Here is a 12289-nt window from a genome sequence, read left to right as displayed (position 1 = left end):
TATATGTTATGACAACCATAGATTTGTGTCCTGAAACTAAGAGTAAGAATATTTTGAGCTAATTTGTAAATGTCTGTTTCTTATAGCTGATGCCCAAGTGTTTTCTTTTCTCCTTGCCTGTGTTGACAAGTTTCATACAAATTACTCTTATTTTGTTTCAAAAATGACAAACACTTGGCATTAGCACATATTACACACTTGAAAACACTGCGCAAACACTTTGGAAGAATAACTGACATATTTTGTGGTTTTAAAAGTGCTGAACTTTTCTTTTCCAAATTTGGCTATCCTTTTTTGTCTGGGTTTGTTTCGCTATTTTGAATGCTTTCCACAATCTTTCTAATCAGTCCTTTTGTCAAGATCTTTTATGAATTCTGGTCACACCTTTTAATCACAAAATCGTTACAGTGCAGAAGGAAGCCATTTGGCCTATTGTGTCTGCGCTGGCAGGATAACTTTCTTTACAAGTATTAAAACTTGAAAAAATGCATGTCCCCACTTTTCCAATTTCAACTGCCATCAATAACCTTTAGAAAGAAAACAAATCCATCCTTTGCTAATAAATGTAATTTCTGGTCTGCACTGAGTTATTTTATCTCAACCAGATTGACGTGTAATTCTTCTGTGCTTAGCCTGGCAGCTTGAAGAGAATTACCAGAATGTATAAGAATGATCTGAGACACAGAGGGTAAGGCAATAGTGAAATGGAAGGAAAAGCAGTTCCCCTCACTCCTTGCTCAATTTCTGCTCAGTATCTCATCCCTTTTTTGTAAAGCTCTTGGGATATTAAAAAAAAATCAAGCATTGACATTTTTGACAGGTGCAAGCTTGGTATTACAGTCTTGCACCACCATATTTTTGCAACCTTTTTAACCCTAATTCTCTGATGTTGGTCTCCAATCTTGCAATTTTGACTCAACTCTGTCTGTGCCTCATCCCAGCATTGGTGGCAGTGTCTTCAACTATTTCACCCTCCACTTTAGAATTGCTTTCCCAAGTCCATCCAATTTGCTGCATTTCTCACACCTTCAAAAGCTTTCTCCAAGCTTCCCCCTTCAACACAACTTTTGTTACTTTCCTTAACTCTAACAGCAAATACTACCCACCATCTAAGCCACTTTTTGGCAATCATCATTGGATGTTTCATTATGTTAAAGATGTGTGCTCTGAGTAGTTATTCCCACAATTATAGAAGTTTGACAGACCTGTGGTGCCATGAGTTGATTTTAGTGTTCCTTACTTAGCAAGAAGGACCCCTAAGAGGCATTGGCTTCCATGTAATCTGAACACTTACCTTGGGGCCGGGTATGACACCAATATTGGATATTTATTACATACCTTATTCTACAACAACAACAACAACATGTATTTATATAGCTCTTTTAGCATACTAAAAATCCCAGGGCACTTAGCAGGAAAGCTTTCAAACAAAAGGAGATATTAGGAGAAATAAACAAAATCTTGGTCAAAGAGTTAGAGTTTTAAGGAAAGTCTTAACGATGGAGAGAAAGATGAAGAGGTGGAGAGGTTTAGGGCCTAGGCAACTGAAAGCCTGGCCACCAGTGGTGAAGCCATGAAAATTGAGGATGCACAAGAGACCACAATTGAAGGAGTGCAGATATTTGGACAGCAGTAGGGCTGAAGAAGATTACAGAGATGGAGAGGGGTGAAGCCTAGGAGGATTTGAAAACAAGGAAGAGAATTTTAAAATTGAAATTAATATTTTCTGTACAGGGAGTCAATGTAGGCCAACAAGCAAATGGGCGATCAGTGAATGGAACTTGGTGTGACTTTGAATACAGGCAGCAGAGTTTTGGATGAACTCTGGTTTATGGGAGTTGGCCAGAACAGCATTGAAATATTCATGCCTAAAGGCATGGATGAGAATTTCAGCAGCAGGTGAGCTGAGGCAAGGGGAGAGTTGGGTGATGTTACAGATGTGGATGTAGGCAGTCTTGGTGATGGCACACATCTGGTTGGGAGCTCATCTTGGGGCCAGGTATGACATAAGTATTGCAGATAGTCTGATTCAGCTGCAGACTGATGCCAGGGAGAGGGATGGAGTCAGCAGCTAGGAAATGGAATTTGTTTTGGGGACCAATGGCAATGGCTTCAGTTTCCCCAATATTTAGCTGGAGGAAAATTCTGCTCTTCAGTATTGGATGAAGGGCCAGCAGTCAGACAGTTTAGAGACAGTGGAGGGGTCAAGAGAGATGGTGGTAAGGTAGAACTGGGTGTCGTCCATGTTTATCATCAGCATATGTGAGGAGCCTATTGTGCTTTCAGATGATGTTCCTGAGGGTAGCATGTAAATGAGAGGAGACAGTCTCAGAAGGTAAATTCCAATTACTCCGATCCCACATTTCGGTATGCAATCAGGTGTAAACTGAATAATAAAATTTCTGTAATCCAGCACTCTTATCAATCGGAATTCTGGGGTCAGGTCTGTTTTTTGATTGGACGTATCAAACTCACTGACGATAGTTAGTGGCAGCCTGTCCTCGCTCTGGTGGGGAAGCGGTGGTGTAGTGGTAATGTCACTGCACTAGTAATCCAGAAGCCTAGGCTAATGCTTTGGGGACGTGGGGTCAAATGCCTCCACGGCAGCTGATGGAATTTAATTTCAATTAATAAATCTGGAATATAAAGCTAATCTCAGTAATGGTGATCATGAAACTATCATTGATTATTGTAAAAAACCCATCTGGTTTATTAATGTCTTTTAGGGAAGGAAATCTGTCATCCTTACCTGGTCTGGCCTAGGTGTAACTCCAGACCCACAGCAAGAACCTAGCAAGCCATTCAGTTCAAGGGCAATTTGGGTTGGGCAACAAATGCTGGCCTTGCCTGTGACTTCCACATCCCATGATTTTTTTTTAAAAGCCTCCCACTGCTCTTTAGCACCATCTCCCCTCAGAGCCATTTGCTCCCACACCTCTCCAGACCTCTACACCTGCATGGTCATCCTGGAGCTTTCTCATTGGATAAAAACATCTCAGTTAACCAGCATTTTTGATTGAAGAAGTGATGACATAGTGGTATTGTCACTGGACTGGTATTCCAGAGACCCAGGGTAATGCTCTGGGGACCTGGGTTCGAATTCCACCATGGCAGGTGGTGAAATTTGAATTCATTAAAAATTTGGAATTAAAAGTCTGATGATAAAACCATTGTTGATTGTTGTAAAAACCCATCTGGTTCACTAATGTCCTTTAGGGAAGGAAATCTTTTGGCCTACATGTGGCTCCAGACCCACAGCAATGCATTTGACTCTTAAAATGCCCTCTGAACAAGGGCAATTAGGGATGGGCAATAAATGCTGACCTAGCCAGCAATGCCATGAATAAAAAAAAATCAGCATCTCTTATTACTGGAGCCAGATGGATTTCAGATATTTTTCTTGTACTTACCATGCTCAATAATATTACCAGGTGTATACCAGATGTAAAATTTATATCGGGTGGCTTTCAGTCAAAAGTATTGGCTGGAGTAGCATTCTGTTTTCTTTTGTCTTGGTTATGTAGGTGTCCTGGGCACACACCTTAACTGAAGCAGTGGGTTGTGTTTAGCTTTCTTTCCTATAGGCACCTGAAATCTAATATAGGATACCCCCCACTTTGAGGGTTCAAACAATCTGTGAAGAAAAGCTATGATTTCCTGTGACATTCCGCCTCAGACAATTTGACTTCCATACAGTGTTCGCTCTGAAGATATTGAGTGAAGTTAGGTGAAGTTGTCATATTTTCAATGCTCAAAAAGTAGTTAATGTCATTGCCATGTAGAGGATGTATGGTGTCAAACAGTTTAATAACACTCAAAAGGGAAAATACTGCAGATGCTGGAAACCTGAACTGAAAACAGAAAATGCTGGAAATACTCAAGGTCAGGTAGCATGAGGAGAGTTTATTAACTTATTTCAGTCAGTAGACTTCTGCATGACATTGATAAAAGCAGGTTGGAGCTGGGGCAATCATCTGTTTGTGTATGGTTGTGTTAAAAGAGAGAAAAAATGTAAACAGCCTTGCAGTAGGCACCATGACAACTAATGCTGGGGTTATTGGCTCATAATCAGGCTAAAATAGTCATTAAAAGAACAGCAACTACAACTCCTGAAGAATTCATTATGTGTAGACATGCAGAGAGTTTCAGCTTAAGCGGAAAGTATCTGGCAAGTTTTAAGTGCAATTCCCTTTTGAATTAGCACTTAGTTCATCTGCAGCCCCACAGAAAGATTGTTGCAGCTGACCTTCATAAATGTAAGGTCGGAAAACTTAATACAAGAATTTGTAAGAAGGAATATAGTCAAGCAAATATTGTAGGTTAAAATGCGGAACAACATATACATGAATACTTAGCAAACATGGGTATTCGTGATTATTTTTGCACATTATTGGCCTTTATGTTAATAGTTAACTACAAGTTTGGCATTGAACATCATGCCTTAACGTGTACAAATGTTGCACAACTTCCTCATACAGCAAGGAGAACAGAAAAATGGTCTAATTCTATTCATTGCCAACCCATGTGTTATACAATAGAATAAACTATAAAATACCTGTCTTCCTGACTATCTGCCAGAAGTTTCCTGGGATAAAGTTCTGTGTGACATGTTGCCAGCAATGATCATTATCCACTAAAGGAGTTCCTTCCTTTATAATGCATAATTTTTTTCATATTCATTCATGGGATGTGGATGTCGCTGGATAGGCCAGCATTTGGCCCATCCCAAATTGCCCCTGAAAAGGTGGTGGTGAGCTACCTTCTTGAACCGCTGCAGTCCAGGTGGTGTAGGTACACCCACAGTGTTGTTAGGAAGGGAGTTCCAGGATTTTGATCCAGCAACAGTGAAAGAAAGGTGATGTAGTTCCAAGTAAGGATGGCTTGAAGGGGAATTTCCAGGTGGTGGTGTTCTAATGTATCTGCTGCCCTTGTACTTTTAGATGGTAATGATCATGGGTTTGGAAGGTGCTGTCTAAGGAGTCTTGGTGAGTTCCTGCAGTATATCTTGTAGATGATACACACTGCTGCTACTGTGCATCAGTGGTAGAGAGAGTGAATGTTGTTGGATGAAGTGTAATCCAATGGGCTGCTTTATCCTAGATGGTGTCAAGCTTCATGAGTGTTGTTGAAGCTGCACTCATCCAGGCATTCCATCACACTCCTGACTTGTGCCTTGTAGATGGTGGACAGGCTTTGGGAGTCAGGAATTGAGTTACTTGCCACAAGATCTAGTCTCTGACCTGCTGTTGTAGCCACAGTATTTATATGGTTAGTCCAGTTCAGTTTCTGGTCAATGGTTATCCCCAGGATGTTGATAGTGGGGGATTCAGTGATGGTAATGCCATTTGAATGTCAAGGGGCGATGGTTAGATTCTCTCTTGTTGGAGATGGTCATTGCCTGACACCTGTGTGGCGTGAATGTTACTTGCCATTTGTCAGTCTAAGCCTGAATATTGTCCAGGTCTTGGTACATTTGGACATGGACTGCTTCAGTATCTGAGGAGTTGCCAATTGTGCTGAACATTGTGCAAACATCAGCAAACATCTCCACTTCAGGCCTTATGATGGAAGGAAGGTCATTGATGAAGCAGCTGAAGATGGCTGGGCCTAGGACATTACCCTGAGGAACTCCTGCAGTGATGTTCTGGAGCTGAGATGATTGACCTCCAACAACCATAACCATCTTCTTTTATGCTAGGTATGACCAGCAGAGGATTTTCCCCCTGATTCCCATTGACCCCAGTTTTGCCAGGGCTCCTTGATGCCACACTCGGTCAAATACTGCCTTGATGTCAAGGGCAGTCACTCTACCTCACCTTAGGGGTTCGGCTCTTTTGTCCATGTTTGAACCAAGGCTGTAATGAGGTCAGGTGCTGAGTGGCCCTGGCAGATCCAAGCTAAGCATTAGTGAGCAGGTTATTGTTAAGCAAGTGGCACTTGATAGCACTGTTGATGACCCCTTCCATCGTGTTGTGAGGATCAAGAGTAGACTGATGGGATGATAATTGGCTGGGTTGGATTTGTCCTGCATTTTGTGTACAGGACATACCTGGGCAATTTTCCACATTGCTGGGTAAATGCCAATGTTGTAGCTGTACTGGAACAGCTTGGCTAGGGGCATGGCAAGTTCTGGAGCACAAGTCTTCAGTACTATTGCCGACATATCGTCAGAGCCCATTGCCTTTTCAGTATCCAGTGCCTTCAGTTGTTTCTTGACATTACGTGGAGTGAATCAAATTGGCTGATGACTGACATCTGTGATGCTGGGGACTTGGGGAGGAGGCCAAGATGGATCATCCACTTGACACTTCTGGCTGAAGATTGTTGCAAATGCTTCAGCCTTAGATTTTGCACTGATGTGCTGGGCTTCTCCATCTTTGAGGAGGGGGATATATCCTCCACTGAGCTGTTTAATTGTCACCTGGACTGCAGTTGTTCAAGAAGGCAGCTCGCCACCACCTTCTCAAGGGTAATTAGGAATGAGCAATACATGCTGGCCTATCCAGCGAAGCTCATATCCCTTGAATGAATATTTTTAAAAAATCATTCATGACTGGGTGTGGCGGAACTGCAGAGGTTAGAACTGATCGGTTGGTTGTGGAATCGCTTAGCTCTGTCCATCACTTGCTGCTTATGCTGTTTGGCATGAAAGTAGTCCTGTGTTATAGCTTCACCAAGTTGACACCACATTTTTTAGGTATGCCTGGTGCTACTCCTGCCATACCCTCCTGCACTCTTCATTGAACCAAGGTTGATTCCCTGCTTAATGGTAATGGTAGAGTGGATATATGCTGGGCCATGAGGTCACAGATTGTGGTTGAGTACAATTCTGCTGCTGCTGATGGCCCACAGCATCTTATGTTTGACCAATCTGAGTTGCTAGATCTGTTCGAAATCTATTCTATTTAGCACGGTGGTAGTGCCACACAACACGATGGAGGGTATCCTCACTGTGAAGATGGGAATTCGTCTCCACAAGGACCTTGTGGTGGTCACTCCTACTGATACTGCCATGGACAGAAACATCTGCGACAGGCAGGTTGGTGAGGATGAGGTCAAGTATGTTTTTCCCTCTTATTGGTTCCCTCACTACCTGCCGCAGACCCAGTCTAGCAGCCATGCTCTTTAGGACTCGGCCAACTCGGTATTCAACGACTGACATAAGTGGTTGTGTGACGTTAACTTGGGAAATGGTGCTTTTGTTGACCAGTAGTAGATCAAACAGTTTTGAAGCTTCCATTTATTAGTAATCATCAACAGTTACGCAAAAGCAGCTTGAATTAAAAGTGACTTGAAATTGTAAATTTGGAGGCAGATTGGTGGAAGTAATATTCTCATTCAGTCTTCAATTCCAGATTTAAGAATTAATTCATGGTGGTGCTTATTCCAAATTGAAGTTAGCTTTAATAATGTCAGGGTCTCATGTGTTAGAATATTAATTTATGCTGCAAGGGCTGCTTAGCAACATGATGATAATGGATTTAGGAGAAGATAATATTTCAAAGACATTTTAAGATCTGCCTAACTTATCTGGTTGTAACAGAAAGCAGTATATGATAATCTAAAATTCTTTAGACATTGCCTGAATGAAGATTAATAAGATTTGAAAATGAAGTTTAATGTAATTTATTTTGACTGTTCTTTTAATTGCACCCAAGTGACAGCAATCAATGTTTTACTGCTGCTGGCTTCTTGCCACCTTCTATTGACTAGCCATTAGTTAATCAGTCTTCTTATGAATCTGTAATATAGATGAAGAACTGTAACCACAACAGAAAAGGAGTTAATAAAAGCAGAAAATGCTGGAAACACTCAGCAGCAGGTCTGCCTGCATCTGTGGAGAGAGAAGCAGATTTAATGGGCTTTCCAATGTCATTTCGAGTCATTCTGGTCTTCCGTTCGGCAGGCGTGCCTGTTAAGGCATTTAATACACCAACTAAACTAATTGACAGGGCTGCCTGTCCTACCTTAAGGTTGGAGCGCAGGCAAAGAGCACAAGCAGCCTTCGCATTTTTCGTGAAACCTCACCCACAGGCGGGATGAGGGTTCATGAAAGTGTTATCAAATAAATAGAATTTTTTTTGACAATTCATAAATATGTCCCAGCTGATGACATTGTCACATGAGGGGACATGTCTGAATAATTTTTAACTTTCCTTTTTTCAAACTTTAAAACTGAACTTTAGGGTTTTAGGCCATAAGTTGGGTGAATACTTCCCGTTCTCTGCTGTTAACTTTATAGATGATAACTTCATTAATGCTTGGCCAAAAGCAACAAATGGCAAGATCAGAGCTGCAAAGGGACAAACCCCTAGTTTGTAGGACACCAGTTGCAGCAAGACTACTATTTGCTTGTAGCAAGTTCGCAGAGCATCATCCCTTAGTTGACTGGAGTAGAGTGTCTGGTTCATACAAGCCAATGGGCTGGATTTTCCTGTAAAAATGACAGTGAGGCTAGCAGCGTACACTATAATTAAAGTGCAAGTTGGACAACAACTTCCAATGACCGCACATGCTCAGTTAAATGTGGAAAGCAGTAAGTTGCTGAGCCCATTTTCCTTTCCCTTTAAAAGCTGTGCTGTACTCAATGAGAGACTCGGCATTGAAACACATGAAGCAATTTGAAGTTGCTGTACTTACTTGATAAATGCCCACAAGACTCATCAGAAAAAGTTGGGACTTGTCCATTCCAGTGTAATTTTTATTGTTGTGATATTTCTTCATTACTGCAAAACAACCTCTGTGCCACTGAAGATTAACTTTTACAATTGTGGAGTCTTATTCCTTCAGATTTTAATAATGGTTAGAGACTTCCAAAAATAAAAAGAATAACATTTTGCTTTTTCTATTTTTCTTTCTTAATCCCATCTATCTTTCCCCTGTTTCACATTTGGTATATGGTTTTACATTGAATTAAATATTCTAACTGACACTTCTTCGCACAGATTCTGTGCTGCTTAATAACAATGTTTCAATCTTCAGTGATTAAGGAGACATTGCTTGGACTGCTTATACCCAGAGCCCTTGTGGAGGGTGCCTAGCTATCCCAGTTGCAAAAGTAATTAATTGGCTGTAAATCAATTAGGGACATCCCGAGGATATGCATGGTGATACATAAAAGTTATTTCTTTTTTTTTTGAATAGCTTATTCACTATGATTGCCTTATTCCTCTCCTGCTCTGCATCTTTAGTGGGTATTCTGTGTACAACGTAGACTGAGCAGAAATAGTCAATGTTATTAATCCAGCATCAAAAGGAAAGGCCTTTTGTTAAGCAGTCAGGAAAGACTGAACAAGCTCGGACTCTTATCTCCAGAGGAAATAGAGGTCTTTTAAATTATGAAAGGATTTATTAGGGTAGATACAGAGGAGGTGGTTCCACTTGTGAGACAGTTCAAAACTAGAAGTCATAATTAAGAGAGTCACTCATAAATCCACTAAGGAATTGCAGAGAAGTAGCTTTACCCAGCACATGGTTAGAATATCAAATTTCTTACCACGTGGCAAATAGTACAGATGCATTTAAGGGGAGTCTGGATAAGTACATGGGGATACAGTGCAGATTCACTGGTGCTAAAAGGGTTGAATTATGAAGACAAATTGAATAGATGAGGCTTATATCCCCTTGAATATAGAAGATTAAGGGGTGATCTCATTGAAGGGTTTAGGATGATCCAAGTATTTGATAGGGTACATTGAGAGAAATTATTTTTTCTGGTGGGTGGTTCAGAACAATGGGCATAACCTTCAAATTGGAGCCAGGCCATTCAGGGGTGATGTCAGAAAGTACTTCTTAACACGAGAGGTGGTGGAAATTTGGAAACCTCTCCCCAAAAGCTCCAAACCTGGATGAATTGAAAATTTGAAAACTGAGGTTGTTAGAGTTTAGTTAAGCAAGGATATTAAGGAATATTATGAACCAAAGCAGAGTCGGAGTTTTGATATAGCTCATTCATGATCTAATGAACTTGAAACAGGCTCGAAGGCTGAATGTTCCACTCGTATTCCCAGAAATGGGTAGAATGTTATGCAGGTAGAGTGAGATGAAAAAGAGTGAGAGCTGTCTTGTGTGTGCAGCATAAACACTGACACAGACCAGCTAGGTTCCTCTATTCTAAATCTGATGGAATCACATGTAATTCTGTGAACCACTGTGTGATTAATGTGAAGTCCACCAAAGATAGAGTTTCTTCAACAGACAAGCTGGGGCTATAAATTGCTGGCTGTGACACCCCTGGTCCTTACACAAAGACACACACGGTGTTTAACACTAAACTGAGGTTTTCCACATGTATTTCAATACCAAATAATCAGTATATGCCATTAAAGGACTCCATCTACCAGGAAACTTGGTAAGAAGCTTGATTGCTGATTTTCTTTTATTCCACAAAATACCTCCGTCATCTTCCAAAGCAAAAGACTTAGTTATTTTGTACTGATAAAAAAAATCACTGCTTTCTAAAAGTAGCAAGTTTTTTAAAAAATATGCTTATAACACTAACGTATAGCATCTTATCACAGCTCCAACCGGAATCATTTTCACAAGTTAAGACAAGCTGTCTAACTCCAGTGGAAGCAATGCACGTTAAAGCACACACAACCCATGCATTTCCCAAATTATGGTTTGTTTTCAAAAAAACTGATCCCAAAATGCAAATTTTGATCTTAACATGCCAACGATTGCAATAATATGACATTGCTCTAAATTTGAATTGATAGCATTCTGCATATTCCATGCAACAGAGGCCATCCAGCTTGTTTTTAACAGTGTGGTTTGTCATTTCAAGTGGAGAAGCAGGTCTGACAGGTAAAGCTTTTGCATACATACAGGTAGAGGAGTGCTGGTAACCATGGATTCTGCTGATGTCACAGTTGAAAGGGCATGTTGGTGCAGTTCACTGCACATGTTGGCTGTGAGGAATCCCTTTAGGCTGGGAGGGAAGTTCATGTAAGTATTTGGTCTTCAGATTACCAAAGTAGCTAATTCATTTGATGCATGAAGAAGGTGAAACTTTTGTCCCAATTAGGATTAACTTGAAGTAAGTGGAAATGTTTTGAAGAGTTTGGAGACACAAGGAATATTTACATCAATCCCAGTATCACAGAGAAGTTACAGGTATAGTGAGGTTGGTTCTTAGTGTCTTGAAGCATAATTTAGTTGCACGCCTTGAAGTGCTTCGGGCAGTTTTACTGGGAGACCTTTTTTGCATTCTTTTGAGTTTATCGTCTAGTCAAAATGTTAGTAACTATACTTGAAGTCATCTGTCATTTTTAAGGTGTTCCTCAACAATATTTGAAGTTATGATCATAAGACATGCTTGCAGTCAAAGTGACACTGGTGTTAGAAAAAGCAGCTTCCCATAATTAAGTGAGTCCGAAATGTAAAACTACGTTCCTTTTGTGCTTATCATATGTCATTCATCAGTTCACAATAAGCAAACAACTTTACTCCAGTGATGAATCCCCACTGAGTGATTCTGATAACATCTTGTGCTCAAGTGTTAACTCTGCCAGTTAGTGTAAAAAAGTTGCTTCAAGGCTGATTGGGAGGAGTATAAGTAATTAGGGCCTAGTGGCAGATAACTGAGATCCTAAAATCATAAAGTCAGTTCATAGGCACCTGTGAAGTGGAAACATTGAGAAGAAATGTGATCAGTAACGTGCAAACTCCCTGAGGTGAGTGCCTGGATTGATGCCACATTTTTTTAGCTATTTTAACTTCAATTAGATTTGCTTGAAATGCAAAGTTGATGAATTGCAGATAGTGTTAGTAATAAGTCACAAGTAACATTTTGTCAGTGGTAAAGTTCATTGAGGCAGCTGTCTTAGGATTGTTTTGAAGTCTGGTAATGGTAAAAAGATCTAGGCTGGTGCCATCTTTTGTGATTATATGGGTAATACACAGGTTTCCTTGTAATTTATAGGGTTTGATCAGTGACCGACAAACAGAACAGCTGCAGCTCTGCTTATATTTCAAACCAGCTAGGTTTCCACTTACACAGATATACTTCATATTGAACAGTTTAACAATTCCCTCCATAGTCTCTGTTCTGTTGCCAATTCATGCACTTTGAAATGTATTATTTCAGTACAAATAATGAATTTAGTTACTTCAAAAAATGTGTTCTATAGGCGCTTCTTATAATTAACCTTTCTGCAAAATCCTTTTAACTTGATTTTAATGGATATTATCAAAATGCAGGAGCATAATTTGAGACTTCTCGATATCTAAGTCTGTTCATTTTACTTGAGTTTGAAGTGGCATGTTTCTTCTGATGTGCATAACAACA

General features: G+C 40.3%; 1 protein-coding gene across 7 annotated transcripts in view; it reads left to right on the top strand.

Moving 5' to 3' along the window:
• si:ch211-285f17.1 (sickle tail protein) overlaps positions 1 to 12289 on the top strand; it is a 587788-nt gene that overhangs the window by 291402 nt on the left and 284097 nt on the right. Inside the window, exon 1 of one of the 7 annotated variants that reach the window (XM_041184080.1) lies at positions 10900 to 10947. The exons of 3 other annotated variants lie outside the window; for them this stretch is intronic. The gene's annotated coding sequence lies outside the window, so the exon portion shown is untranslated. Of the gene's footprint in view, positions 1 to 10899; positions 10948 to 10997; positions 11116 to 11613; positions 11676 to 12289 lie in introns of those variants that run through there. 3 more of the 7 variants (XM_041184079.1, XM_041184084.1, XM_041184083.1) reach the window with 3 other exon arrangements.

The sequence above is a fragment of the Carcharodon carcharias genome, chromosome 3, assembly GCF_017639515.1.
Source record: "Carcharodon carcharias isolate sCarCar2 chromosome 3, sCarCar2.pri, whole genome shotgun sequence".
In the NCBI taxonomy this organism is placed as follows: domain Eukaryota; kingdom Metazoa; phylum Chordata; class Chondrichthyes; order Lamniformes; family Lamnidae; genus Carcharodon; species Carcharodon carcharias.
This window is presented reverse-complemented; position numbering and strand designations above follow the sequence as displayed.